This window comes from Schistocerca piceifrons, chromosome 8 (genome assembly GCF_021461385.2).
Source record: "Schistocerca piceifrons isolate TAMUIC-IGC-003096 chromosome 8, iqSchPice1.1, whole genome shotgun sequence".
In the NCBI taxonomy this organism is placed as follows: domain Eukaryota; kingdom Metazoa; phylum Arthropoda; class Insecta; order Orthoptera; family Acrididae; genus Schistocerca; species Schistocerca piceifrons.
The window spans coordinates 369,740,392-369,757,537 of record NC_060145.1 but is presented as its reverse complement, the minus strand read 5'-3'; the positions used below and the strand labels follow the sequence as shown (position 1 = coordinate 369,757,537).

The following is a 17,146-nucleotide window of genomic DNA, read 5'->3' as shown; positions in this document are numbered from 1 at the left end:
GACGGCTGCTGTGGAAGGAACAGGAAACAGTGCCAACGGGAGACAAAGCGAGAGGAGACAGTGTTGGTGGGAGAAAGCAGCAGTAAAAGAGAAATAGAGGTGGATGAAGACACTAGTGGTGGAAGCCCAAGAGAGAGGAGGGAGTGGAAATGATACAGGGAGATGAGCGTAGACGATGCATAGGCTTGGGGCGTCTGTAACGCCCCCTCCCCCCACCTCACCGAACGGTGAACCTTTGTCCACTTCACCCCATCCCTTATAACCAAGTGTTAGTTTCACGGTGTAGGGGTCGAAATCTCGAGGAGACTCTCCCCTAGGACATATGTGAAGAGAAAACTATGGTGACTGAAGAGAAAGACAGAAGACTGTAAGCGAGAAAGAGAGAGAGACAGTGGCAGTAGTAGAGAGAAATAAAGGAACAAATCAATGGCAGTGTGAAACAGAGACAGTTAACATGGCATAGAAAGAGACAAATGGTTCAAATGGCTCTGAGCACTATGGGACTTAACATCTATGGTCATCAGAACTACTTAAACCTAACTAACCTAAGGACGTCACGCAACACCCAGTCATCACGAGGCAGAGAAAATCCCTGACCCCGCCGGGAATCGAACCCGGGAACTCGGGCGCGGGAAGCGAGAACGCTACCCCACGACCACGAGCGGCGGACTAGAAAGAGACAGTGGTAAGAAACAGCGAGTGAGTGAGATGGAAACAGTCACAATGAGAGAGACATACAGGAAAAAGTGCCAACGGGAGAAAAAGGAGACAGCGTTAGAGAGACGTATTGTATATACACAGTGGCAGTCATAGGGAGATGCTGAGTATGATGGCTTCGCTACTAGGAGAGACTGGTCGAAAGAACTGAGAATGCTCTGTGTTAAAAGAACGCGAAAGTGTTCGCATGCCAAAATGTTTGTTGAGGAAGGCGGCTGGTTCCCCTGTTTTCTGTCAGTGTCGTTTAAAGACGAGAATTTTCGCCTTTTTTGTGCTCTGACAGGAGTATTTTTAAGCTAGTTAGCTTTAATGACCACATTCAGAATGTTTTGCTTCTTATGAAATGTGATTTCTTTGTAATCCCGTACGTATTCTGCAGTTTTACGGTGTGTCAATAGCAAGTTACTTGCCTAATTTTCCCTATTCTTTTAAAATGTTTAGGATAGTGATTTTTCCCTAAGTCAGATGTGATATCCCAGTCCATACCAACTCTTATCGGCCTTTACAGTGGGGAATTCATCGTCCACTGCCTCACGACAAGGTGAAAGCGCCTTATAAACCTGCTCCACGGACGAGATGTCTGTAAGTCAGTTACGAGATTGACATAGCTTGTGTAACAAACTGTGGCATTGTATGATGGTTCATAACGTTCAGGAGAGGCATGTAACTAACCACACAGTAGTACTCCTAACAGCCAGCATGTCGGTGTCTCTGAAACGAAATTATCCTAACTGTGGCTAGAAATCCTTTTCCTATCTGTATAAAACAAATAAATACTCTCTGGAAGGCTTATAAACTACTAACAAAGTACCTACCATCTGTGTATATAATAGCATGAACTCTGGGCTAGAAAAATTACAATAAATACGACTGACACTGATTCGTTACAGATGAACAGGAGCTGTAAATTACGGAAGTGATCATAATGCAGCCACTGCAAAAATATAGGCGTGCAAAGGGTAATACTATATTTTAAAGGTATACAAGCGTTTTTTATTTTGAAATTCATACATTTCTCCGAGGTCCAATATATTGTAGTGAGAGAACGACTATAATTTACTTATATGTGTGTATATTTAATCTATAGATACAGCATACGATGAAGTGAACGAGTTTTACAGTGGATATCTGTGTTTGCGAGCCGATGTTTAATTTAAATGATGGATGGTGACTCAGATAAGATTGTTCTGTTTAGATGTTTCGGGTAAAGGATGATAACATAAAACTGTGAGAACTACAGATTGCTATGCAATGTCTGTCTCCCAAACTGAAACCTTTCAGTCATAAGCCTTTCCTTAGATATAATGACTTCATCCACCTCTCATTGTCTGGGTTGTTTTAGCAGTGTTGTTTAATACACGTTTTCCCCACCTAGCACGCATAACACTCAGTTATTCTATAACTCCATAATCAACAGCAATGGCTACATTATTTATGCATATTGGCATTGACATCTAATTCATTTGCACGTTTATTCCTGTTCTGTTATTTATTTTCATTTCCTTTCTTGTCAGCTGGAGATAAGAATTTAAAAACAGCACTTTTATCTGTTGCAGTGCCTTATATTTGTCTTAAGATCTCATCGTTCACTTTAATTTTCCTCTGTTATTACTCTCAATTGCGCTTTATTTATGTACTTCATTTCGTTTGAAATGATAGCAATATATGGAGCGGGGAGCTATGGTAGGCCAGAAAACAACTTCATTCACATATTGTATTTGCTCCTCAAAGGCATAATCTTTAAGGGAAGTTAGTTAAATATTAACAAAACAACTTCAAAATGTTTAGAATCGATACTCAATATAATTTTAAAAACAGAAAAATCAGTATTTAAAAGTGTATTCAGAATACACTTTTACAACTAACAAATAAAAAAACATTTCAATCATTAAATGAAATATCCTTTTCTGAAGTATGTAATGGTTAGGTACACCATTCTACAACGGTTTCCCAAACATGGTCATATTATTATCACTTCAGTTACGAAAGTAATCCATACTAGCAGCCGAAATTACTACAACTCAAGAGAGCACAGTTACAAACAGGTAACAAAATCATTACATAAAAGGGGACATTGACATTTGTTGCAAATGATAAACAGCCTCCACTCTACACCAACGCTCAATATTCGTCTGCGGTGTTAACTTATTCACATCAGTAAGGAATATTCTGAATACAACTGGACGTCTATATGAAAAGGAACGTATTACAATGATACATGCTACGTAAAACTAAAAGTCACTTGAATTATCAGTGACACACTTTGCCCCTCTTAAGTTGCTAAAGTAGTACATATACTCACATAAAATGACAAGTTTGTTCTCAGCACATTAGACGTCCATGTGACAACATGTTTACAACCTTTAGCGCCGTAACTCCAAGACTTTGCATTTGACTGGCAAAGTGCCACATGGCGTTACAGGGCACATCTTTTGAACCTAACAACAATATCCACTTAATTATATTTTTAATTCCAACAATATCCGGCCAGGAGCACCATAAGTAAATTGATCTTCGATGGATCTGTCATAGCAGCTTGCTGTTTAATAAAATTCAAGCTCATCAGATTCAATGGGATTCCATAGTGGTGGTGAATGTAAATGCACTTTACCAATCGCTGCATTACGTGCCGAGCATCCATGCACCTTAACTCATTGGCAAGTGTTTGAGACTTGTTCGACGTTAAACGTCATTCGGTTGGCCACGCACCACCCACGGGGAGCGACCATGGAATAATGCAACAATGCATCCCTATAGTCATTGCCTCACTCTTGAAAACTCAAACAGAAGAAGTCAACCTGTCTCATACTTGGCGTACACAATTGTTGCAGTCCATCCGAAGCACAGTCTACAACATAACAAACAGGTGAGACGAAGCAGTGACTACTACAGACCGAGTGAAGGTTGACGGAGGCGCGCCCGGCGTTCAGTCCACTTGCGCGCCCCTATTGCGACGCCACGGAATCCGACACACAGTGACGGACTAGCGACGTCGCTGGCGCACTGGCAACTTACCGATAAGAGCCGGCACGCAGCTCATCTCTGTCTTGTTTTACCAATTGCTCCACTTATTTCTGAAACTTTTGTAATACCAAATAATCGTAGCTCAACATGTTCGTAATTTTTCTCTTAGATTACCTTGTGCATTGTTCCAGAATGTAGATCACAAAAGTGAGGTTTCAGACTGATAGTCTGACAATATGCACATTCATGTGTTCACATCCATATCCACAAAAAGAAGTGCATTCTATAGAAGTCCCCGACTCTTCCTTCAGCGAACACTAAATGTTTCCCAAATTTCAAGATAGAACTATAAATCATTTTGGTACTAACATTTTGCTTAGTCCGAAGCAATAATTGATACATGGACGAATGAAAACTTCTTAGATACTTAGCACGTATCCAAAGATGTTTATTTCTAGGTCATTGGCCACACCACTTTTATCAAGGAAGTCGTCTGTTGTTATTAGAGTATGGCAGCGAGCAAACACACACACACACACACACACGCGCACACACACAGACACACACACACACACACACACACACACACACACACACCAATTGTAAACGTTGCACAGAAAACAACTTAGTGAAAACTACATAAGTAAGTAGAATTGATTGTGATAAAGAATTGATTGATTACTGCGAGAATATTACGAACGGTACATCAACGTTTCTGCAGTGAGATCAGATTATGTATAATGACGTAAATGGTGTATTCAGCAAACATGATTACAATGAAAATATCTGCTATGATTCCAAATATGTTGCAGTATCTATATAACGTATGTAACTCATAATATTAGGAACATAATGTGTCTTATTAATCGTATCTTCATTACTATGAAAAAAAATGATCCTGTGGCATTGATGGCAATGGAGAAGTTCGGTCTCCGAGTTGCAAGTCTTTAGAGTCGACGCTACACTTGGCAGATTTCGTGTCGATAAGATTTAATGATGAGTAGGACAACACAAAACAGAGAAAATCTCACAACAGCCGGGAATCGAAACCGGGCCGGTTGCATTGTGGTAGAACGCGTTGACCTCTCAGCTAAAGGGACTGACTTATTATTACAAGAAAGGTTACGTGTTGCGGATGATCTGGTCCTGCGTCTTAGAGAGTCTTACAGAGATTTAGATCTTTATTTATTTTATTTTTTTAGAGAGATGCACTATGTGATCAAAAGTATCCGTACATCCACAAAAACATACGTTTTTCATATTAGATGCATTGTGCTACCACCTATTGTCAGGTACCCCATATCAGCGACCTCAGTAGTCATTAGACATCGTGAGAGAGCAGAATGGGGCGCTCCGCGGAACTCACGACCCTGAAATGTGGTCAGGTGATTGGGTGTCACTTGTGTCATACGTCTGTACGCGAGAATTCCACATTCCTAAACATCCCTAGGACCACTTTTTTGATGTTACAGTGAAGTGGACAGGCCGACCTCGTTTGTTGACTGACAGAGACAGCCGACAATTGAAGAGGGTCGTAATATGTAATAGGCAGACATCTATCCAGACCATCACAAAGGAATTACAAACTGAATCAGGATTGCCAGCACCATGACAGCTAGGCAGGAGGTGAGAAAACGTGGATATCATGGTCGAGCGGCTGCTCATAAGCCACACATCACGCAGGTAAATGCCAAACGACGTCTCTCTAGCTTTAAGGAGCGCAAATATTGGGCGATTGAACAGTGGAAAAACGTTGTGTGGAGTGACGAATCACGGTACACAATGTGCCGATGAGATGGCAGGGTGTGGGTATGGCGAATACCCGGTGAACGACATCTGCCAGCGTGTGTAGTGCCAACAGTAAAATTCGGAGGAGGTGGTGTTATGTTGTGGTTGTGTTTTTCATGGAGGGGACTTGCACTCCGTGTTGTTTTGCGTGGCACTATCACATCACAGGCCTACATTTATGTTTTAAGCACCTTCTTGCTTCCCACTGTTGAAGCATCTTTCAACACGATCGAGCACCTACCCATAATGTACGGCCTGTGGCGGAGTGGTTACACGATAGTAACATCCCTGTAATGAACTGACCTCCACAGAGTCCTGACCTGAATCTCATAAAAGACCTTTGGGATGTTTAGGAACGCCGACTTCGTACCAGGCCTCACCGACCGAAACCGATACCTCTCCTCAGTGCAACAATCCGTGAAGAATGGGCTGTCATTCCTCAAGAAAGCTTCGAGCACCTGATTGAACGTATGCCTGCGAGAGTGAAACCTGTCATCAGTGCTAAGTGTGGGCCAACAACATACTGAATTCCAGTAGTACCGATGGAGGGTGCCACGAATCTGTCAGTCATTTTCAGTCAGGTGTCCGGATACTTTTGATCACATAGTGCATATTATTTTGTTACTATTAAATTAACCAAGAAGTTAACTTCATCTAGTGATTACTCGAACGTCTTTCACTGTTGTTCAGTACTATGCAAGCTGTCTTCCAATATCACATTCTGCGTAGGAATTATAATTACGGCAAGATTTTTTTCCTCGTCGTATTTAAATGAAAGGAGTTCCTCGCAAACGGAGACGAGCAGAATATCCTTTCAGGTCACTCTGCCTACTAACATGAAAAAGCTTCGCAATAAAACGCTGAATCTACCCGAACTCTGTGTTAATATGGATGTCTATAATTTATTTTTACACAATTTTGTTTCTGGATCAAATAAAAACTCGACTTTAGTTCAATGCTATTTGAAGTGGGCACATTGCTAATCGGCAGGTGGAAATCGAATGGAAGATTATGTAGCGATTTTTTTCGGTCTCATTATGCTGGAGGGATCATATATATTTCACCTAACAACAACAGTGAAACACTCAGAAGACATGACTAGATGTCATTGTAATTTAGCGCACTTACACATCATCGGCGGACGTGTGACTGACTAGAGTTGCAAGTCTCTGTGAGGTAGTACTGCCGGGAGAGGGCATTAGTGTTGTTCGTGTGTAGTGTTTTTACCAAACCTGGTTGGGTAGACAAGGAGTGTGAAGATCGCCAGCTGTTGAGAGACATAGAGTACGACATAGATATGCCTCTTGTACGTGTGAGACAGCGTTACATGGACTTCACTGTTGGCCGATTGGTCGCATCGTGCAGTATTCATATCCACATTTTTGGACCATTCAGAAGTGACAGTGGCCTCATGTTGGATTTAATGGAACCGTGAGAGCACGCATACCCGTCGACAAGGTTCAGGTCGACGACCTCTGACCACCACAAAAGATAATCGCCGTATTGTGCGCCAAGCAGGTAATGACCCCTTGCAACATTATGTGTAATTCCACACCATCCGTCGGGTACTAGTAGCAGCAGAACTAGAGAACTGCTGTCACCAAAACAGAAACGGCTGCGTCTGGAGGGGCACTATGAGCAGGAACAAAAGATCACTGATGAACGCCGTCGCATTGTTCTGGGCGAGGAATCGAAATTCTGCAGTAGCGCGGATGACCATCGCCGGTGAGTGTGGCGGCAGCCTGATGGGCAGCCCCATTCTTCCAATGTTTTAAAGAACCACAATAGTACTGCTTCTGGCGTCATGGTGTGGTGACCCATCTGGTATCACTTCACGTCACTGAGGGAACTCTGACGGCACAACGCTGCGTCACGGACATCCTGCCTTCTCATGTGTTACCTCTCATGTGACAGTGTCACACAGCTCATACACACGTGGTACGTGTCTCTAGGAACTGTCTGTGTGGTGTTGAGATACTTTCGTTGCCAGCAATATCCCTAGATCTGTCTCAAACTAACGTGCGTGGGATCATCTCGGACATCAACTCCGTCCCAGTGACAGTGCCCAGAATATTCAGAACCAGTTATATCATCTATGTACCAGCTTGCCTCACGAGAGTATAAAAATGGCTGTATGACATCCTTCCCATCTGAACCAGCCATTTATCGAGACCAGAGAGGGTACAACTTCATACTGTAATTGGGCTCCTGCTGCCAAGTTATTTGTAAATTGAACTCGATTTAGTTATTACTGAGATAATATCAAGTACCCCTCCAACAGTGAAGCTTCGTTTCTTTTTCTCCTGCACTTCAGTTTGCTTCATTTTTTTTCAGACAGTGTAAGTATAATCTTCAGTTTCCGTACGAGATGTCAATCGCTGGTTCCACGACGATAATTCATAGACTGAAGAAGGTGTCTAAATTATGCTTATCATATGGATGTCCAGTTGTACCAGTTGTGTGCCGAATATTCCTTATTGATGTGAATAAGGTCACACCGCAGAAGAATATCGAGCGTGGGTGTAGCCTGTAGGCTGTAATTGTTCTCGGCACGAAGTAAGTATTTGCCAATTTTGCCACATTTACAATTTTTCATTAGAATAGGTTTCTGAAGGGTTTACATGAGAGCTGTAGGGTGGCAGTCCACAATTTTTACACCACGACGTTTTTCATACGTTTCGTAATCTAAATCTCATTTTATTGTTGTCGGATACAGCAAGAACCTGATACGTTTCGTAATCTAATTCTGATTTTATTGTTGTCGGATACAGCAAGAACCTGAAGAACGTTGTTGTAAAGCATAAAATTGTTTGCGTTGCAATGTGTTTGTTATGTCAGTGTGTAATTATTTCCCTAAGATTGTCTTATAGTATGCTGCATAATGCATAAAATTAATTTCGTTCATAATTTTGTATCTACTTCTTGCGAAGAGCTGTATATTGTATAGATAATTTTCAGAAGACTGATCTGAGTTTCTTGTATTAGTATCGAACTTGCATTACACTTCAATTTATAAAACGGGCTAACAATTACTATAAGGTGTGATATTCATAACAACGTTATGAATTAAGTGTGTAATTGTGGATTACATTTTTGTTGGTTTGTATTTTGGTACTAACAAAGAGTCTAAAACAGCACATTGATTTCGCCTAGTTAGAGGAATTTGAAAGAACCATAGTGTTTTACTTACTGCCGCTTAATCGGTTTATAATCAATATGGCTCATCTTCATAGGGGAATACTTTCTTTGAAAACGATAGTAACTTTTATTTTTACACAGGTAGTAGCGTATAACCTGTCGGTTTCACATTCTCTTGCGGAAAAGGTTTCTTTGAAGCTTTTTGCATCTGAAACAGCATTCTGCCTTAGGATAATGCATAGCTTTGTTTAATTTTTAAAGCCTATGAGTGCTGAAGATTGCTGGATGCCCAGAGATCATATGGAATATCTCGAGTCCGAATTGAGACGACTGTGACAAGAGACGTCAAGTGAGAAAATGCTATAATAAGGACAGTGACTCGAAGTTGTAACATCTAATCGTAAAGTAAAATAATCAAATACAGTTTTTGGTTTTTCCGGTAATGTTTCACTGTTTTTATGAAAGTCGTCACAGAATTAAATGCTTTACCTTAATGTTCATTTCAAAGAAAATGAACAGTAGGGATTTATTTTCTCGCATGATATCGTATATACCGTTCATATAACATGCCTTGGTCTTCCACGGTTGTGTGACATGACGGAGCATGTTTACTAAGATCAGTTAAGACTGGCATTCCTTAGACTAGCAAACCTTACAAGGATCACGTATGACAATGTAATATCACCAAAAGTAATTAAGTTTCCAACCTAACAGCCAGGAGTGCCTTTTACTGTTTCTTTCAGAATGTGCTCTATGCTTACATCATCCGATATATTCCAGGTACCTACAGTGAACCAGGAAACCAAGCAATGGTAAATATTTACAGTAAACGTTTTCCCTCATATTTACAAAATATTATATTGTACCATTAAAATGTGTTAACTGTGAACTGAAAGTAATGGTTATGTAAGCAGTGCCGGGTGAAATAGAGTGATATGACCCAGGAAGTTCAGAGCGTCGTGAGGTACATACTTGACAAGGGAACTGCAATAAACATTCGATATCGCAGCACATCAGACAGGTTTCACAATGAAATAGCTGAGTCCCCATGGTGCCACCAGCCTGAAATAAATCAGGACCGCTCACTCGATTAAAGGGAAGGTACGTCATCAAATGGACATCTCAGTGGCTTTGGTGCAATGCAACACAGAAAGAACATAAATCGATTTCTACGGAAACTTCAGGCAGAAATGATACGGAGCATATAGTCGCAAAATGTGTAGATGGCGGCTGTGCCCTAGCCGACAGCCGAGTGTAAGGTGGTCCTTTTGCACATGGAGGAGATGGCGGAGCCCTCTCGCTGTGTAAGTGGTGACTGTGGTAGTGACGATAGCCAAAGACAACACAGCCTCCTTTCCACGGAGAAGACGGCAGAGCCATCTCAGACAAACAGACCTGAGAAAAAAAGACACCAATCAGGAAAGGGCATTTTCGAAAAAGAGTACTGGGCCATTGAAGGCAGTGTGACCAGGCAAGGCCAGGTCCGTGGTGAAACTTTCAGGACCAGATCACAGGGACGCCTGTGAGGTCCAACTGAAGGCACACAGAGGGTGCAATTAGCGTGCACAAGATGCTGGAACAAGGTCGTGTAAAGTGCCCAGTGAAGAGACTGCAAGACATGATATGTGGTGGCAATATAGGCTGAGCAGAGAACATCAGCAGTGCCCTGGCAACCAATGGAGGATAAGTGCTTGAAACACATGTAACAACCAGGATGTGAAGACCACAAATGGGTCAACTAGGTAGCAATGGCTGGAGAGGACAAGGTGGCAGGTGGGTCTGAAAGCGAAAGCTCTAGACAAATTCCCCAGGAGGTCATGAATGCCCTGTCAACAGCAGTAAGAGTAGCTCAAGGTAGCGAGCCACCCTTGGATGGAAGATGTACTATGGCTGTAGAAGAAAGTGCAAGGACGACTCATTACAGCTAGTGGAGGGCTGCTACCAGGCAGAGAGGGAGTTGACCTGGGAAACAAGCCATGCAGGCCATCTCAAGAATGAATAATAAGACTACAGAAGTTGGAGAGACCTGGTGTGGGCAGGTATTGCAGCTAAACTTCCACAACTGGTGTACAGCAGGTGCAAAGGCGTTTGTGGGGCAGCATGTGACGACTGCAATGAAATAGGTCTTGGTACCGCGCCCAAGTCAGGGTGGCCATAGTCACATTCCTGCAGAAAACGGTATTCGCACCTTGAATATGCTTGTCAGAGAAGAAGTTGAGAATGTGAGACAAGCGAGACTTGCGCCATGTTGCGTAGTACCCTGGAAGGGAAAGCAGGAGTCTGAGGATGCGAGCTGAATGTTGACAACAGGCAGGAGACCAAACGAAAGGCAACATGTCAAGAGGGAACAAGGCACCGTCAGCTGAGTGAGCAGAGGACAGAGTTTTAAATGAACACACCATCATTTGACTGTGTTGATATTAATTACCACCCAGGTTATGGCCTTGTATGCCATTTCAAGTAACTGAGTTTATGTCAATTACTTGAAAACGACATAAAACGCAGGTACCTGGGTCATAATTAAATAAACAACAATACAGTCAAATGGCAGCGTATTAATTTAAAACTTGTTGTATGACTGTTGTTCAGCAACGTCACAAACTGTTTAGGGGACATAGTGTGATCAGTATCCCATTGAGGAGCAGACATAATGAATAGAACTAAAGTCAAAGGAGCAGGAAGTACAGACTAGGAGGAGAGTGTGAAGTAGACCAGTAGCTTGTGAGCTCATGGTGTTTTGACGTAGACTGGTAGGTTCTGGGCTGGTGATGCTTGGCTAGTTTGGTGCATGCTGGCAGGGTGCATTCCAACCATATGAAAGGTGGCAGTTTGTGAGCCAGTGATGTGTGAGTCAGCAGCACGCATAGGGGCAGCATGTGGGTGAGTGAATTGTATTCCAGTGACATGTAGGCTGGTGGTACATGTGCCAGTGGTCTGCAGGCTGGTGGTATGCAGGCTGGTAACATGTAAGCTGGAAACTTGTGGAATAATGGCATGTGGGCTGGGTGGGTATGGGCTGGCAGTGAGGAGAGTGCTGGTAGTGCTGGAAACTGAAGAACTGGCACTAGGGCAGGTGTTGACAGATGAGGGCACATCAAAGCAGGAGTTTCAGGACTTGGATGCAGCTGCAATGGAGCAGGAGATTCCAGAGCAACAGGAGACAGAGAAGGAAGCTTTGGAGTAAGAGACAGCAGAGCAGCAGACTCTGGAGCAGGGGACCAGACCAGGTGGCACTGGAGAAGAGGGCAACAGAGCAGTGATGGTGGAGGTTTTGACAGGTTCACAGGGCTGGAATGGCAGGAGCCAGAGGCGCAGGAACTGGGGTCGCTGGAGAAGGTGGCGACAAAGCTAGAAGCATGGTAGCCAGTGGCGCTGCAGCTGGTGTAACCAGAGCCAGAGGCATCAGACCTTTGATGCTGAAGCTGATTGCAGTAGAGCCAGTGGTGCCAGTCCAGTGGGGCCACAACCAGTTGTGTCAGAGCTGGTTGTGCTGGATCCATGAGCACCAAAGCTTTAGGTGCCACTGCCACAGCCATGGGAGCTGTGAAAGCCAGAGATAGGGATGCTGGGGCTAGAGGCTCGCACTGGGGGCACCAGAGTGGGGGATGGTGCTGCTGATGATGTAGAACCAGTGCATCCAGAACCTGTGGCACTGGAACTGTGGCTGCTGGAGCCAAAGGAACTGGAGCTGGTGGTATCAGAGCCAGTGGCACTGGATCTGGTGACACTGGAAGCTGTAGATGCTCTGAGGCCAGTGGTGATGGCACCAGCTGTGATGGGACGATGCTGGGGCAGGGGAACTTTGGCAAAGAGCCACTGAGTTGGGCAGCAGAGAATTGGGGACCATGGCACAGAACACCAGGCTAGGAGGTACTGGAGCAGTGAGCACTGAAGCAGGGTACACTGGGTTAGGGGGCGCAGGAGTGAGGCAGCACAAGATCCTGGTGTGTGAGAGGCAAAGGGGCCAGAAGCCAAAGTTCTAGAGGTGCAAGGAGTGAAACAGTCAGAAAAACAAAAATCTATGGAGGTGTGTCGTTGCAGTGAGGAAGTGGGCCACAAATCCAAAGCAATGTCGAATTTTGAAGGAAATGCAGATAGAACTGGTGAGTGCTAGGTGGCACACAGGAAGTTGTGCTGTCCCATCCATTGCATTTGGGTGTATCGATAGTGAAGAGTGTTGTGACAATCGAGCAATGTCTTGGGCCAGTTGGTGCAACTTGTGACTCCATAACGGGCCAAGCTTCTGGAGTTCTGACATGGAAGAAGCAAAAGCGCAAGTGAAACGAAAGAAGAAACACGAAACATAGTATCAAAAGGAAGCAATAGGGTGAAATGAACTGGGTAAAGTGCAAAGTTGTGATAGTACAAGACAGAATCAAGGTGAAAAAGGGAAAAAAGATAGAGAAGAGGAGACAGGAAAAATACCTGGTTGAGCATTGGACTCTGGGGTCAAAGTGTCAGAAGCAAGATGTAGACAGGTGAGAGGAGAGCAGACCTTAAATAAAAGAAATTTTCATCTCATTGCAATTTTGTTGTCATGTAGTAGGTGATGTCTGATTCTGCACAGCATATGAAAGAGTCTCAGACGTCTTTAAGATGCTGGGGGAGGGTGGGGGAGGAAGGATGGTGTCCAGTATGCGGCCCACATGGTGCACCATGTGGTTCTGACACAGAGTGGCCAGAGAACGCTGACAGGGTGACATCAGCAGTTGAGAGACAGTAGTGGATGGCAGCTGCACCCAAACATATTTGTGCTAGATGAATGTCCTGAGAGGCCATTAGATGCCATGTCAGCAGCAGTAACAGGAGCCCATCAAAACAGCCAGACTTGGGAGGAAGGCTTCCTATGGCTGCAGGTTTCTGGCTGAAGGTGCAAGCAAGCAGCTGCTGACGTAACAGGCTGGTGAACAAGAGGTGTGATATCCTGGTCCGAAGCAAGAGGGAAAGAATGGCGCTAATCAAATCAATTCCTAAGCATGTGCCTGTCGAAAAAGGTGGTGATAACCTGCAATGGGTGAGATCCACAATGAGTATGGAGGTGACCTGAGAGAGGAACGGTGCTCCTGCAGTTTGGACCACCTATCCACAACAGGCTGAAGAGAAGATCAAACCAATGGCAACATGTTGGAAAGGGACAAGGCATGGACAGCAAGGTCGACAGGAGAGTGAATGTTGTCACCAGTGAAGTGAGAAGGACGAAAGGACAGGAGGCAAAGGAGCAGGAAGCACAAGGGATGGCAGTGTATGGGCCGATGGTGTGCAGGCCACTGGTATGTGGGCTAGTTACATGCAGGCTGGTGGTGTGTGAGCTGGTTGCACGTCAACAGGAGGAATGCATGCCAGTGGAGTGCAGGCCAGTGATGAGGAGATAGCCAACAGTGGCGAGATCTGAAGAGGTGGTACCAAGCGCAGTTGTGCCAGTGGGAGACGGCGAAGCGGCTCTGGAGCAGGAAGCTCTGGAGCAGGAGGGGATAGCGCAGAAGGCGATGGAGGAGGTGGTGATGTGGCAGGTGGAGTCGGAGCAGGAAGCAGTGGACCATGAAGTACTGGAGCTAGAGTCGCAAACAGGGCCGGAAGTGCGCCAGAGAAGAAGCTCTTGTTGGGGGCTGCCACTTTTATATCAGAGGAGGAAGCACTACATTTTGATCAGCAGAGGAACAGAGGCTTGGAGGCTGGAAAATGTCAGGGGACAAACATTGGAAAGAACAGGACCATAAAGGAGGTGGCTCGTATCAACAAGGCAGGTGGGCCGTGAATCAAAGACACTGTTGAATTCTGAAGGGCTCAGGAGCAACAGCCTTAATTATATTATCTTTTCCCTTAGCCTTAGCTTGTTTTGCCTCTAAGCAAATTCCTTTTCATTTTGCTGAAGGAGTGTCTGAATTAGTTCAGGGTTTAATATTGTTGATGGGCCATCACAGGAGTTAGGTGGTGTTCAGGAACTTCTGTGCACAATGGAGTCACTGTGTGGTCCAATGTCAAATAATGCAACTGTTGACCTCGTAACAGCCCATGCAGCAGGAGCGATAGTTCCATGTGGAAGAAGCCATGGAAGAACAAGAAACGAGACCTCAGACTAATACATGAAAGAGGGTCCAATATCGTCAAGAGAAGTGGATGCGTGATGGAACAAGGAAGAAAACTGCGTTATCATGAGTTATATAAAAGGAGAAATAGGGAAAAGTAGGCAGAGAACAGAAAATGAAAGAGTAATACTACTTGGTTGAGCCGGCCGCGGTGGCTGTGCGGTTCTAGGCGCTGCAGTCCGGAACCGCGGGACTGCTACGGTCACAGGTTCGAATCCTGCCTCGGGCATGGTTGCGTGTGATGACCTTAGTTAGGTTTAAGTAGTTCTAAGTTCTAGGGGACTGATGACCTAAGATGTTAAGTCCCATAGTGCTCAGAGCCATTTGAACTACTTGGTTGAGCACAGGACATGGCATGAAGCCCCGGAAGCAAAACAGTCATTAGCGGTGAGACGAGGGAGTACAGCAAAAACAAAAAAAAACAAAAAAAGAGCGGTTACCTTACCGTCTCTTTAGTGTCCCATTGTGGCTGATGTTTGGTTCTGGATAGCAACTGAAACAGTAATGAAGGAAACTAAATGTCGTCCTGATTAGACGAGAGTTTGTCACTAACTCAATCATAGTTCTTCAGGTGCAAGGTGCGTACACTATCGATTGCCACGAAGAAACACCGCTGAAGGCAAAGTCTGCATATGGCGCACCAGCGGTGTCTTAGGCGCTGGCTAGCGGCGACGAGTCCTACGGAATATATTCGAGGACTACCGATGTGGAGCGTTGAGACTGCAATTCGCATTGACTGGAGATTAGCTGGGCGGTGTCCTATACAGGCCGCCCATCAGAGGAATACCAGGAAGTTGTCTAGCATCACGTACTCACGGAAGCGAGCTAGTGCCGGCTGTATCCGGCGGATGTGGAGCCTACAAATACAGCAACGGCTGCCAAGATGAGCTGCGTCTGAATTGCAGGCGTCTTGATAGGGCGGCAACCCGCAGCACCCTGATGTGCGGCCTCTGTTATGAGGCACAAGCCAGATGCCGCGATGTGTGCCCAGGGAGTGTCAAAGGTGCATCATTGTTTACAGTGCATAAGAGTAAGCTTGTAGATAACGTCAGATCAGCCAAGAGGCTACTACAAAATGGTATGGTTGTCGATAAGAATGTGCAATGCCGGAAGACTGTAGCTAACAGCAGAAACATCTGCACAGGACTGACGAATGGTGCCTAGACTGGCAATTGACACTCAGCGCCCATGAATGTAACAAATTTCGCATACATACAAGAAGAAGTCTCCTACCGCACAATTGCGCAATTGGTCACAAAAAGCTGGAAATAGTAACTACCGTAAAATACCTAGGAGTGGCTCTGAGCACTATGGGACTTAACATCTGAGGAGGTCATCAGTCCCCTAGAGCTTAGAACTACTTAAACCTAACTAACCTAAGGACATCACACACATCCATGCCCGAGGCAGGATTCGAACCAGCGACCGTAGCGGTCGCGCGGTTCCAGACTGAAGCGCCTAGAACCGCTCGTCCACACCAGCCGGCACCTAGGAGTAACCATCCAGAGACACCTACAGTGGAGTGTTCACATAAAACGATTCATAGGCAAGGCAAATGATAGATTGTGACACATGAGAAGAATCCCAAGAAAATGTAGTTCATCCAAGAAAATAGTGGCTTAAAAACACTTGTTCGGCCGATTCTTGAGTGCTGCTCATTAGTCTGGAACTCTTACCAAACTGCATTAATAGAAGACATGGACAAGAACGAACGAATCGCTTGGTCGGTGCTAAGGAGTCACGGATTTCTTCAACATACTCCAGTGGCTGGTGCTGCAATAGAGACTTCGTGCATCACGAAGGGGGTTTACTATTGATATCCCGAGAGAGTACGGTCTGGAAAGAGCCGGACAACATATTACTTCCTCTCACATACGTCTCACGAAGCAACCACAACGGGAAATATTCAGAAATTAGGGCTAATATGGAGGTTTGCATAGGATCATTCTTCGCAGGTGCCATTCGCGATTTGGACAGGGAAAGGAGCATCAGACTGTGGTACATGCGAGACGTACTCTTCACAAAACGCCACACGGTGGCTTGCAGAGCGTGCATGTCACCGTAGATACAAATTTTCCCTTTGGTCATTGTCAAAGGGAATCACTGCTGTTGGTCTTATCTTAGCCGTCGTCAAACTTTTTTCTCAAGGGCCAATACTCACGTTGTGGGATGGTGCTTCAGCCCACAAATGTGCCAGTGCTGTTTAATAGAAGAAGACTGGCTTCATCCTTCAACTCCACAACGCGTCGAAGAACTGTACCAAAAGACACCGAACGTAACTACGTGCGCGGTAATAGCGAACTGAGTCGAAGCCGTCTCCTTGCAAGGAATAGAAAATGGCGTAAGGTTTACAAGTTGTGCTTTCACAAAATTTACAGCACTGACCTCATCATTCAGCACGTTATTGAGTTCCGATTGTACGACTTTAGAGGCCAATGCCTCCATGTGTATTA

At 44.7% G+C, this 17,146-nt stretch overlaps 1 long non-coding RNA gene across 1 annotated transcript in view; it reads left to right on the top strand.

Annotated features, from left to right (window-relative positions):
- Window positions 1-1,232: 1,232 nt before the first annotated feature.
- LOC124712043 overlaps window positions 1,233-17,146 on the top strand; it is a 252,706-nt gene continuing 236,792 nt past the window's right edge. The window contains exon 1 of the long non-coding RNA XR_007005570.1: window positions 1,233-1,299. This is a non-coding gene — a long non-coding RNA (uncharacterized LOC124712043). The remainder of the gene's footprint in view (window positions 1,300-17,146) is intronic.